An 11,124-nucleotide genomic window follows, 5' to 3' on the forward strand; every position below is an offset into this window, starting at 1 on the left:
CCGACCCCGAAACAGCACCCCGACTCCGACACGGCACCCCGACACTGACACGACACCCCGACCCCCGACACCTCCCGAAAAGGTGTTCTTTGGCCTTCCAGAGGCCGACGGGGTCATATATTTGTGAATTATTAGTTAGGTTGTATTTTTTTCGATTTTGTTATGAAAAACATCATATATAATTGTGTTGATCGGTTAGTTTTAAATGTGCAGTTGTTTCATCACTGCGAGGTTTGGTGTTCAACGACCTCGCCGTGCGTCTGACGAGCTCTGCCCCTTCGTTCGTGGGTGAGCACAAATGACATGTCCTCCTCCCCCATTAATTATTTGCTCTATTCCGATGAAACTTGATAGCTAGCTATATATGTGTCTTGAATCATCAGTATGCGTAACCAATATGTGTCTCCCGTTCGAAAGCGTCATGGTTATAAATATGCATGCATTTGCATATTTATAACCTTGATTCTTTCGAATTGTCCAACGCTATCCATGGGCAGCCCGAGTATGTGTAGATTGGGTTCGTTTTCCCATATGCTTTGCTCCGGATCCGACGCATAAATTTCGTCAGTGCCTCCCCTGTTGTTCTCTGGGTACACATCCTCTCTGTTTATTGCAGAGACGTGTATCAGGAGAACAGCGGGGAGGTGCTGCCGAAATTTTGCGTCGGATCTGGAGCATAGCATGGGAAAATGAACCCAATCTACACATACTCGGGTGGGATTAGGACCTATCATTACCTATTAGAGTGTAGGTTGCATGGACGTAATAAAATTGACAAAGTAGATCAACTGATGAATATATACATGGTGAATTACATATATAATTGTTGTGTGTCCAGTAGCTCTGAAAGTCAAGATGAGTGATCGTGCGTGGATGTATACCGGTCACACTGGTCAGAACAAATGGAGCGCTGAATGGTCCACAAAAACCAAGGGGTTTGTGCAAGCCGCATTTGCAAATGGCTAGAGGAAAACCTGGTGCCCCTGTTTGCGGTGCGGCAATTGGGAAAAGAGGACAAAGGCTGAAATGGGCAAACACCTGCAGAAGAGTGGTTTTACGCCCGATTATACGGTGTGGACATTTCATGGTGAGTCTGCCCAACGTGACCGAGCTAAGGTGGATCGTCGTCGCATCGACGAGCATGGTACCGGGATGGAAAACATGGTCCAAGACTATGATGATGCTCGGGATTCGGACGAGGAGATGGAGGAATCTGCAAAGGCCTTCAATGAAATGTTGGAGTCTTCAAAACGTCCGCTCCACGAGCACACTGAGCTTTGTCAGTTGGATGCCATCTCACAAGTAATGGCTCTGAAGGCTCAGTTCAACTTGGGAAGAGAATGCTATGATGCAATTATGATAGTATTTGGATGCTTTCTACCCAAAGGCCATGTAATGCCTGCAAACCTGTACCAGTCGGACAAAATCCTCCGTGCATTGAAGATGCCCTATGAGAAGATACATGACTGTGAGAAAGGATGTGCCTTATTTAGGCTTGACTATGCGGACTTGAGCTATTGTCCCATTTGCAAGTCTTCCAGATATATTGTGGTAGACAACGGTATGGGTGAGAAGACACATACCAAAATCCCCGTTAGTGTTCTTCGGTATATGCCAATCGTACCAAGACTTCAACGTATTTTTATGGTCAAAGAGGCGGCCAGACAGATGACATGGCACAAAACAAGCAAAAGAACCAAACTAGATGCAGATGGGAATCTGATGATGGTACACACATCGGATGGTGTTGCGTGGAAAAAGTTTGATGAACTACATGCTGACAAAGCGGCAGATCCGAGGCATCCTCGAGTCGGCATCAGCACGGATGGGTTCAGTGTGTTTGGTATGACGGCAGCCCAATACAATTGTTGGCCCGTATTTGTCTTTCCACTCAATCTCCCCCCGGACAGATTATGCAAAGAAAGAACATTTTCCCGACGTTGATAATTCCAGGGCCCAACTATCCGGGGAAAAATATGAATGTGTACATGCAACCACTTAAGGATGAATTGCAAGAAGCCTGGGATAATGGGTTCAAGACATACGACGCCTATAGCAAACGGAACTTCATAATGCGTGCCTGGTACATGTACTCGACGCATGACTTGCCGGCGTATGCGCTATTCGTTGGCTGGTGTGTGCATGGAAGGTTCTCGTGCCCCACATGCAAGGGAGCTCTTGAGTTTCGTTGGCTTTAGTCCGGTCGCAAGTTTTCTTGCTTCGACATGCATAGATGTCACATCCCTGGTCCTCTTATGCACTAGGCTAGACCCTCATGTGTGCATCATGTTTAAATTCAAATGAAATTTGAATTGAGGAATTTTCAAAAGCCTCAGGAAACCTCTAAAAATAACCAACATTTAAATCTCCTCAAATGAGTCCAAGAAAATGTTCCTGTTATTCCATGGAAATATTGGTAAGAGGTAAAATTTAAACCAATATTTTTGGAGTCACAGAGATATTTATTTTGGCCATTTGAATTAATCCAATAACTATTTGCTTTCGATTTATATTTAATATATATTAAATATGACTCCAATAATTCTGGAAGTTTGTGAGTGGCTTTGTATATATTTTAGCAAGCCACATAAAAACCTACAAAATTTATTAAAATGATTTAGTTGCTAAACTAAATCAAAACAGAGGAAGAAAAAAATAGAAAACAATAAGTAAAGGAAGAGCAGAAGAACTACCTGGCGCTCACCTCTCAGCCCACCTGGCCCAGCACGGCCCAGCCCACTGCCGCTTCCCCCCCTGTTGTCTTCCTCCCTCGCCAGAAGGACACGGCGCACGCGCCCGAGCTCGCCACGCCACCAGGCTGCCTGTCTGCGTCGCCTGGCCACCGCGACGCCGCGCGTCATCTCCTCGGCGCCGTCGCCGCCGACGAGCTCCCCCACGGCCACAGCCACCCCCTCGGTCCCTCTCCGCATCCCTGAGCTCCATCCCGACCCCGTGGAGCTACACACACGACGCACGCGACCCCGGGAGGCCAGCAACGTCGCCATCGCCGTCGTCTTCCACCTCGGGCTCCGGCCACCATCGTCGTCGATCCGCCGCACGCAGGACGTCCCCGAGCCGGCTAACCATCCCCACGGCACCGCTGTGAGCTCCACCATCGTTTCCCCCTCCTCCCCTCTTCGTTTGATTGTCGTAGCCGTCGCCCCCTTGATGACCGAAACCCGCCGCCGCCTGTGACCGCCGCCGACGTGCCTCCGGCCACCTAGTGGCCCGGCTGTCGTGCTCAGCTTCCTCCCCGTGCTGCCTAGAGCATGTAGGTGCCTCGCACGAGCCTCCCCGGCCACCGTAGCGTCGACCCCGAGCTCGCCCGAGCTCCGGCGACCGCCACGGTCGATGCCGGTGACGACTCCGGCCATCATAGGCCCAGCCGCTGCCACTACTCGACGCGGACGAGTGCCTGCGTCACGTAGACGCCCTCCGCCGGCCATTTGGTCGCCGGAGGAGGGAAACCGCACCCCTCCGCCGTCTCTGGCTCCGCCGGCGACGAGCCGCGGGTCAACTCTGGCGAGTTGACCCAGGTTTGACCTTCCCCGTGTGTCACTGACGTGTGGGCCACCCCCTGACATTTTAGTTAGTATTAGTTTAACACTAATTAACCTAGGTTAGTTAGCTGATTAGTCGCTGACCAGTGGGCCCCGGCCCCACAAACAGTTTAGTTAGAATTAACTTAAGGCTATTTAACTTGGTTAATTAGTTGTGTCACTGACCAGTGGACCCCGCTAGTCAGGTTTGACCTGGACCTAGCGTGTTGACTCTGCTGACATCACCCCGACGTCATGCTGACGCAATTAACAATTTTCTGGATTTAAAATAAATTCAGGAAATTCCAGAAAATGGTATAAACTTCTAAAAATCATAGAAATTCAACCGTAACTCCAAATGAAATAATTTATATATGAAAAATTATCAGAAAAATTCAAGGAATCCATCTGTACCATTTTCATGCATGTTTGAACAATGTTTGTCCTCTGTTTTGGACAAAACAAATAAAGGGCATTTAAATAACCATATATGGAGTTGGAATTTGAATCATGTATTCAAACCAACTTCATTTAAATCATAGCTAGGTGCATTAGCCCAAATCACATCATATTGCCATGTCACATTCATGCATCATATTGTCGCATTGCATTGATCGTGTTCTTCCTTGTTTGCCGGTAATTGTCCCCTCTCGATAGACGTGTACCGGCGATGTGATCGATGACACCGATGAAGAGCTATATTATCTTCAGAAGTGCCAGGCAAGCAAAACCCCCTTGTTCATTCCGATACAATCCTACTCTCTCGCTCCTGCTCTCTTTTACTGCATTAGGACAACAACGATTCATCTGTTACTTGCTGCGGTAGCTGAACCCCTTTATCCTTTGCATGACCTGTCATTCCACAGTAAATAGATGAAACCCACTAGTATGAGTAGGAGTTGTTTGAGCCATGTTGTGCCTACTCATTCATGTTTGTTTGTCATGCCTGCTATTGCTTAGAGTTGAGTCCGGTCTGATTCATCGGGGATGAATCAGAAGTGTGTGAACATGTCCTACTATGTGTGAGCTAAGTGGTGAACACGATTTGGTAAAGGTAGCGGTGAGAGGCCATGTAGGAGTACATGGTGGGTTGTCTCATTGAAGCCGTCCTTAGGAACTGAGCTCTGTGTTTGTGATCCATGATTCAGCTACTACCATACATTGGGCCCTGAAATATGACCCCGCTCGACTTCTTATTCACCCTTGTCCTCTGTCCAGGAGTTGCAAGTAGTTTCTTGTGTTTGTAGTATGCTGGAGGCCGTGGGCAGCGCTGACCGGAGGGGTGGGCTGTGATGCGGTAGGCATGTGGCACGGTGTACCGGGCGCCCGTTTGGTGTCTCGGGAACCCTGTTCACATCGTTTGGGGCTGTGAGCGAAACTCCGGCCGGATCTCCTCATGGATGGAACCCGAATAGGCGATAAACCTGGACTAGAGACTTGAGTGTTTAGGTAGGTCGTGGTCTACACCCATGTCGGCTTTCGCTTGAAGTCTGCCGAGCACATGTCGTGTGCAGACGCTAAGTGGTGGAAACATGTATGAAGAAGTACACCCCTGCAGGGTTAACATCATCTATTCGAATAGCCGTGTCCGCGGTAAAGGACTTCTGGGTTGCTTATATCAGTTCATAGACAAGTGAAAGTGGATACTTTAAAATGCGCAAGATAAGCGTGAGTGCTATGGATGGCGTTCTCGTAGGGAGACGGGAGCAGATCCATAGTGGTGTATTGATATGGTGAATATGTGGACTCGTGTGCGCCACCTCAAAGAGTTACTGGCAGTCTTAGTTTAGGTTAGCCACCGAGTCAAAGCTGGCTTGCTGCAGTTAAACTCCACCATCCCCTTTGTTGATAATGGTGCATATGTAGTTAGTTCAGATGTAAGTCTTGCTGGGTACATTTGTACTCACGTTTGCCTATTTTATGTTTTTGCAGAGAGACGTCAGTCTCGCTAGTAGTTCCACGTGGGCTTCGACGTTTAGCTTGTTACCTCAGCTACGATCTTGTGCCCTCGGCAGGATCTGGTAGATAGTCAGGCTTCTCAGCCTTTTTCATTTGTAGATGTCTGTACTCAGACATGTTGAGCTTCCGCTTGTGCTTTGATTTGTATGCTCTGAATGTTGGGTCATGAGACCCATGTTTGTATTATCTCGCTCTTCGGAGCCTATTGAATAAAATACTTGAGTTGTAGAGTCATGTTGTGATGCCATGTTGTATTTGCACATATCGAGCATATTGCGTGTATGTTATTGAAATGCTTGGTATGTGTGGGATCTGACTATCTAGTTGTTTATCTTTAGTAGCCTCTCTTACCGGGAAATGTCTCCTAGCGTTTCCACCGAGCCATGGTAGCTTGCTACTGCTCCGGAACACTTAGGCTGGCCGGCATGTGTCCTTCTTCGTTCCTGTGTCTGTCCCTTCGGGGAAATGTCACGCGATGAATACCGGAGTCCTGTTAGCCCGCTACAGCCCGGTTCACCGGAGTCCTGCTAGCCCAGTGCTACAGCCTGGATTCACTCGCTGATGATCGACACGTTCGATGCTGGGTCATGGATGCCTGTCCCTGTAAGTTTGTGCCACTTTGGGTTTACGACTAGTCATGTCAGCCCGGGCTCCTTATCATATGGATGCTAGCGACATCATCATATACGTGAGCCAAAATGCGCAAACGGTCCCGGGCAAAGGTAAGGCGACACCCGTGGGAATACCGTGCGTGAGGCCACAAAGTGATATGAGGTGTTACATGCTAGATCGATGTGGCATATAGTCGGGGTCCTGACAGCGTTGGTATCAGAGCTTGACTGCCTGTAGGATTACCAAGCCAAACTGGTCGAAGTTGAGTCTAGAAATGCTTTAGTTATATAAGGGAATTGATTGTGGGATGGAACGTAAGGCTCTTTTTACTCCTTATACCTCATGGCCCTCTAATCTAAGTCATCTTATCTTTCCTACGGGGATTAAGAACTAGGCTATCTCTTCTTTCTATCAGGATCACGTGTTACTAATCCGTAGACTTATAAGATTGTTGGATTTAAGCTTGAGTTCAGTTCCTACTACTTCCGTATGTTAATTATTGATCTCGAGACCTTGATATTGTGCTTCTGAGTGGTTATGCCACCATTTTTGTGAATCTCTCAAATCTTTCTGAGCATTTACAGCCGTTATGCTGTCCAAGTCATCCCAGGTTTCTAAATAATCTGTTGCAATTGCAAAATCATTTTCCTCTGATTTCGATGACCTTTCTGGCCAGGTTAACCACACTAATCAGTGAGTTGAGGTACTCTATTGCCTCGACATATATGTTGGAGCTATTATATTGACCCTAGGTGTCTTAGGGGGATCACCTAGTAATCCAGCCATGCTTTGTGTTCCCAGTGTGATGATTCTGGCCATCATTCTCGAAAGCATCCCGTGATGCCACTTAGTAGTAGGTATTCTACTCCTGGGTTTTGAACCCGAGATTCACCCTACTTGCTTCATGTTGATAGTTTTGCTCGTTCCTTTAGGTTATTAGTAACCTTTGCATTAGTCCTCGATGTTCGTGGTATTTCCTTCTTCCAAATACTATGAACCGCTTATGGCAGATGTTCCTCGCTGATCGAAAGATCACAATCAGAGTGCTCTCGATGGGTTCTCGATTCTATATTGTGACTCTGCCAGTTCTACCTTTCTGCATGGGTTATCCGGAAGAAAAATGTTGAATTCGTTCGACATGCTAGTCCATGCATCCACAACTCCGAAAATCATATGTTCCTTTGAGTTGTCCCTCTTTAGTTGTTTTCTGGCCCTCGTCTATCAATTGATAGTCAGGAGTAATTGTGCATTCGTGTTATCAATGCTTATTATTCTTGTGGTCCGTCAAGCCATTCTATTCCAGAATGACTAGGAGAAACAAACTCCATTACCTTATCCATTTCCAGGATTGGGTCAAAGTAGTTGTATTCCGCAGATCAAAATGCCAATCCAGCTTTTGTTCTGTTCTACCTCGAAGTGTTACCCTCTTTATGTCAGGATTGTCATGAGAATTGCACCACCTCTTATGAACTCTTGACACAGTGATACTTCTCTCCATCATTATTCATTTCTCGGTTCCCGTGTTGTTGCAACCGGAATATCGACAAGTGAATCATGATGTGTGAAATCAATACTCATAGCAACCTTGTTGCTTGGTAGTTAAAGGACAATAATTTTATTCTTAGTGTGTTGGTTCTTGAATCACGATTCTAAGATTAATCGTGCTACCTAGTCCTTATTTCCGATGCACTCTCCGATCAATGAGTTAGGATTGAGTCAGTCCCTCGCTCTTGGGATCATATCGTCTTGCCCTAAAAAGCAAGGTTGTTCTCAAGCTTAGTAACATATCGGTGGTTCGTGATTTTCCGAATATCTTCTCGAAAGTATTACCAGGTTGTCCCCTGACTGTTATGTTGAGCTCGTGATCAAGTTGGTTTCTTGAGAACCACCCTCTCTCCAAGAATCGGTGTTGGATACCCTGAGCTAGTTGGCTAAGCTGAACAACAACTTGGAGAGTTGGAAGATGGAAGCTTGTCCGATTTAGTTCATCTTAAGGGATATCTTGTGTGTGTGTGTGTGTGTTGAAGATAGATGATATCTTTATTGGTTGATCCTCGTGATCAATTGTTGGATATATTATCTTACCCAAACCTTTGATTTGAGTATGGGCTATCGTCAAATCAAATCAGAACCAACGATATTCACAATGTTGTCTTACTCGTGGTTTTCCCTCGAGCATACACCATTATATTCTTTGGTCTGACCAATGCTATCACCGTGTTCACTTAGCTATGGAATTCCTTTTATATGGAAACCTGGATGAATTGTTGTTGAGCCCATCGACAACATCCTTGTCTCCTCCATGATTTTGTTGAACATTAAGCTAGTGTTGGAAACTTTTGAAAGCATTTCTTCATGCTAGCTCATGAAGCATATGTTCGGATGTAAGAAATGACTTCCTCCAGTTCATGTGCATTAGATGCAAGTTGCCGCCGTGGATTCGAGAAAGTCAATGTTGTTTCCTTTGGAATCATCCCAAATCAGTCATGCATACGTGCGAAGTATTCTGTGGTTCGGAGACTTGCAACCTCCATTCTATATGTGTCCCTAGCACACCAAGCCACTGACTGATTTGTTCAGGAAAAGGAGTTGATGTGCTAATCCTAGGTCATGCACAAGACTTCAATATCCTCGATTATGGTTCCCCACCTGAACTCGGTAGTGTTTTATTGTAAGACTACCATGTGATAATGTTTGTCTAGGATAGCGTGTTCACATGTTGTAGCAGAACCAGCTCATGTTTTGGAGCTTGCTATCGTAATTCATTTCCCGAGAATCTTGCAATGTCATCTCGTCGATTTGTGTTGCAAACTTTCATTTTTCTTCCTAGACTCAATGAGTCTGGAATATCCTGACACCAACCAGATCTGAATCTCAGGCAGATATGATGGTTGAAACATTTCCCCAAGAACTATAAATTGGTCCCTCTATAACTGGTAAAGTGGATGTCGTGGCCAACACACCCCGCCGGGAGACCTAATATTGTAGAATCTTGATTGGAGAAGTTGGCCACCTCCCCATAAGGATCTCGTAGAACTTATTCTAGTAGTTGTTCCTTATGGATTTTTGTGCTCCCGAAGTCCGACCTTTTTACTTGATGTTCTAGATATCAAACCATATCTATGTGTGGATTACGCTAGCACATCAAGGAGAACATTAGAAGCGGAGTGCTAAATGTCTCTCGGTCGATCATCCAGATTTCGTCCCCTTGGCCTCGCTAAGGTGAAATCTGAGAAAGTGTTATCTTCCTTTGCATCTGCATCGTCGATCGCTATTCATCATGGTAGTATGTTGTGTTGTCAGCACCCTTGACGCGGTTGTTGATAAAACCTTGATGATTGTGGAAATGCTCAAGTTCTTGAGAGCACGCGCAAGTGCTAGGTTTGATCGTCGGCATTAACTGTATAGTGCTCTCAGTTTCCTCGGCAATGCTATGACCTTTTCAAACAATGAATTCACCCTCTATTGTTGGGTTCTTCCCCAGTTACCAGAATCATTCCCAGCATTTGCATTTTGTTCCCAGCTTGCACCACCAATGTGCCATTCTACCATGGGTCTCTTCCATTTCTGGTGGTAAGCAAATTCATCCATTACGTTGTCCTCAACAAGGTAATCCACATCATCCAAGTCCGAGTATGCCATTCTATCGACCCCCTCCAAACGATCGCTCGAGATTTGCCTTAGGCTGGTTTAAAGAGTTTCAATGATCTCTGAGTCAAAGGTAATTCTTTTTGCCACTTAAGGGGATATATCTACGAGTCACCATCCCTAAGGTGCCTCGTAGTGGTATCATGGCAACTCAACTCCTCGCTACGTTGACAACCGATCACCACATTCTTAAGTCTGGAATTGTTGTCTACTTAGCGAGCCCTCGTCATCTGTCTCACTCCATTTCTTCAGATGTATGCTTCGTGTCTCAGCTCAAGAGATGTTGCTATGACTCACTTTGTGAGCTGATCCTAAGTTGATTGATCTTCGAGAAGATCGATTCTTCCGGAGTTGTCCTTTTCCTCTTGCTGTCATGCTAGTTGGAGTTCTCAGAGCAAGACAACGGGACAAAGATGGTGATCGAATCAACGCTTTTATGAAGTGCACCCTGGATCGTGAAGATTATGTTAGTTGGCGTTTTCCCTTCACCTTACCCTACGATTGAATCTCGGGACGAGATTTTTGTTTAGTGGGGGTGAGTTGTCACATCCCTGGTCCTCTTATGCACTAGGCTAGACCCTCATGTGTGCATCATGTTTAAATTCAAATGAAATTTGAATTGAGGAATTTTCCAAAGCCTCAGGAAACCTCTAAAAATAACCAACATTTAAATCTCCTCAAATGAGTCCAAAAAAATGTTCCTGTTATTCCATGGAAATATTGGTAAGAGGTAAAATTTAAACCAATATTTTTGGAGTCACAGAGATATTTATTTTGGCCATTTGAATTAATCCAATAACTATTTGCTTTGGATTTATATTTAATATATATTAAATATGACTCCAATAATTCTGGAAGTTTGTGAGTGGCTTTGTATATATTTTAGCAAGCCACATAAAAACCTACAGAATTTATTAAAATGATTTAGTTGCTAAACTAAATCAAAACAGAGGAAGAAAAAAATAGAAAACAATAAGTAAAGGAAGAGCAGAAGAACTACCTGGCGCTCACCTCTCAGCCCACCTGGCCCAGCACGGCCCAGCCCACCGCCGCTTCCCCCCCTGTCATCTTCCTCCCTCGCCAGAAGGACACGGCGCACGCGCCCGAGCTCGCCATGCCACCAGGCTGCCTGCCTGCGTCGCCTGGCCACCGCGACGCCGCGCGTCATCTCCTCGGCGCCGCCCCGACCCCCTGGACCCCCTCGCTCTATCCCTCTCCCTCGTTTCTCTCCTCTGCTTCCTCTCTCTCACTCGCCCGAACGCAGCCGTCGCCGCCGACGAGCTCCCCCACGGCCACAGCCACCCCCTCGGTCCCTCTCCGCATCCCTGAGCTCCATCCCGACCCCGTGGAGCTACACACACGACGC

This window comes from Triticum dicoccoides, chromosome 2A, assembly GCF_002162155.2.
Source record: "Triticum dicoccoides isolate Atlit2015 ecotype Zavitan chromosome 2A, WEW_v2.0, whole genome shotgun sequence".
Lineage (NCBI taxonomy): Eukaryota > Viridiplantae > Streptophyta > Magnoliopsida > Poales > Poaceae > Triticum > Triticum dicoccoides.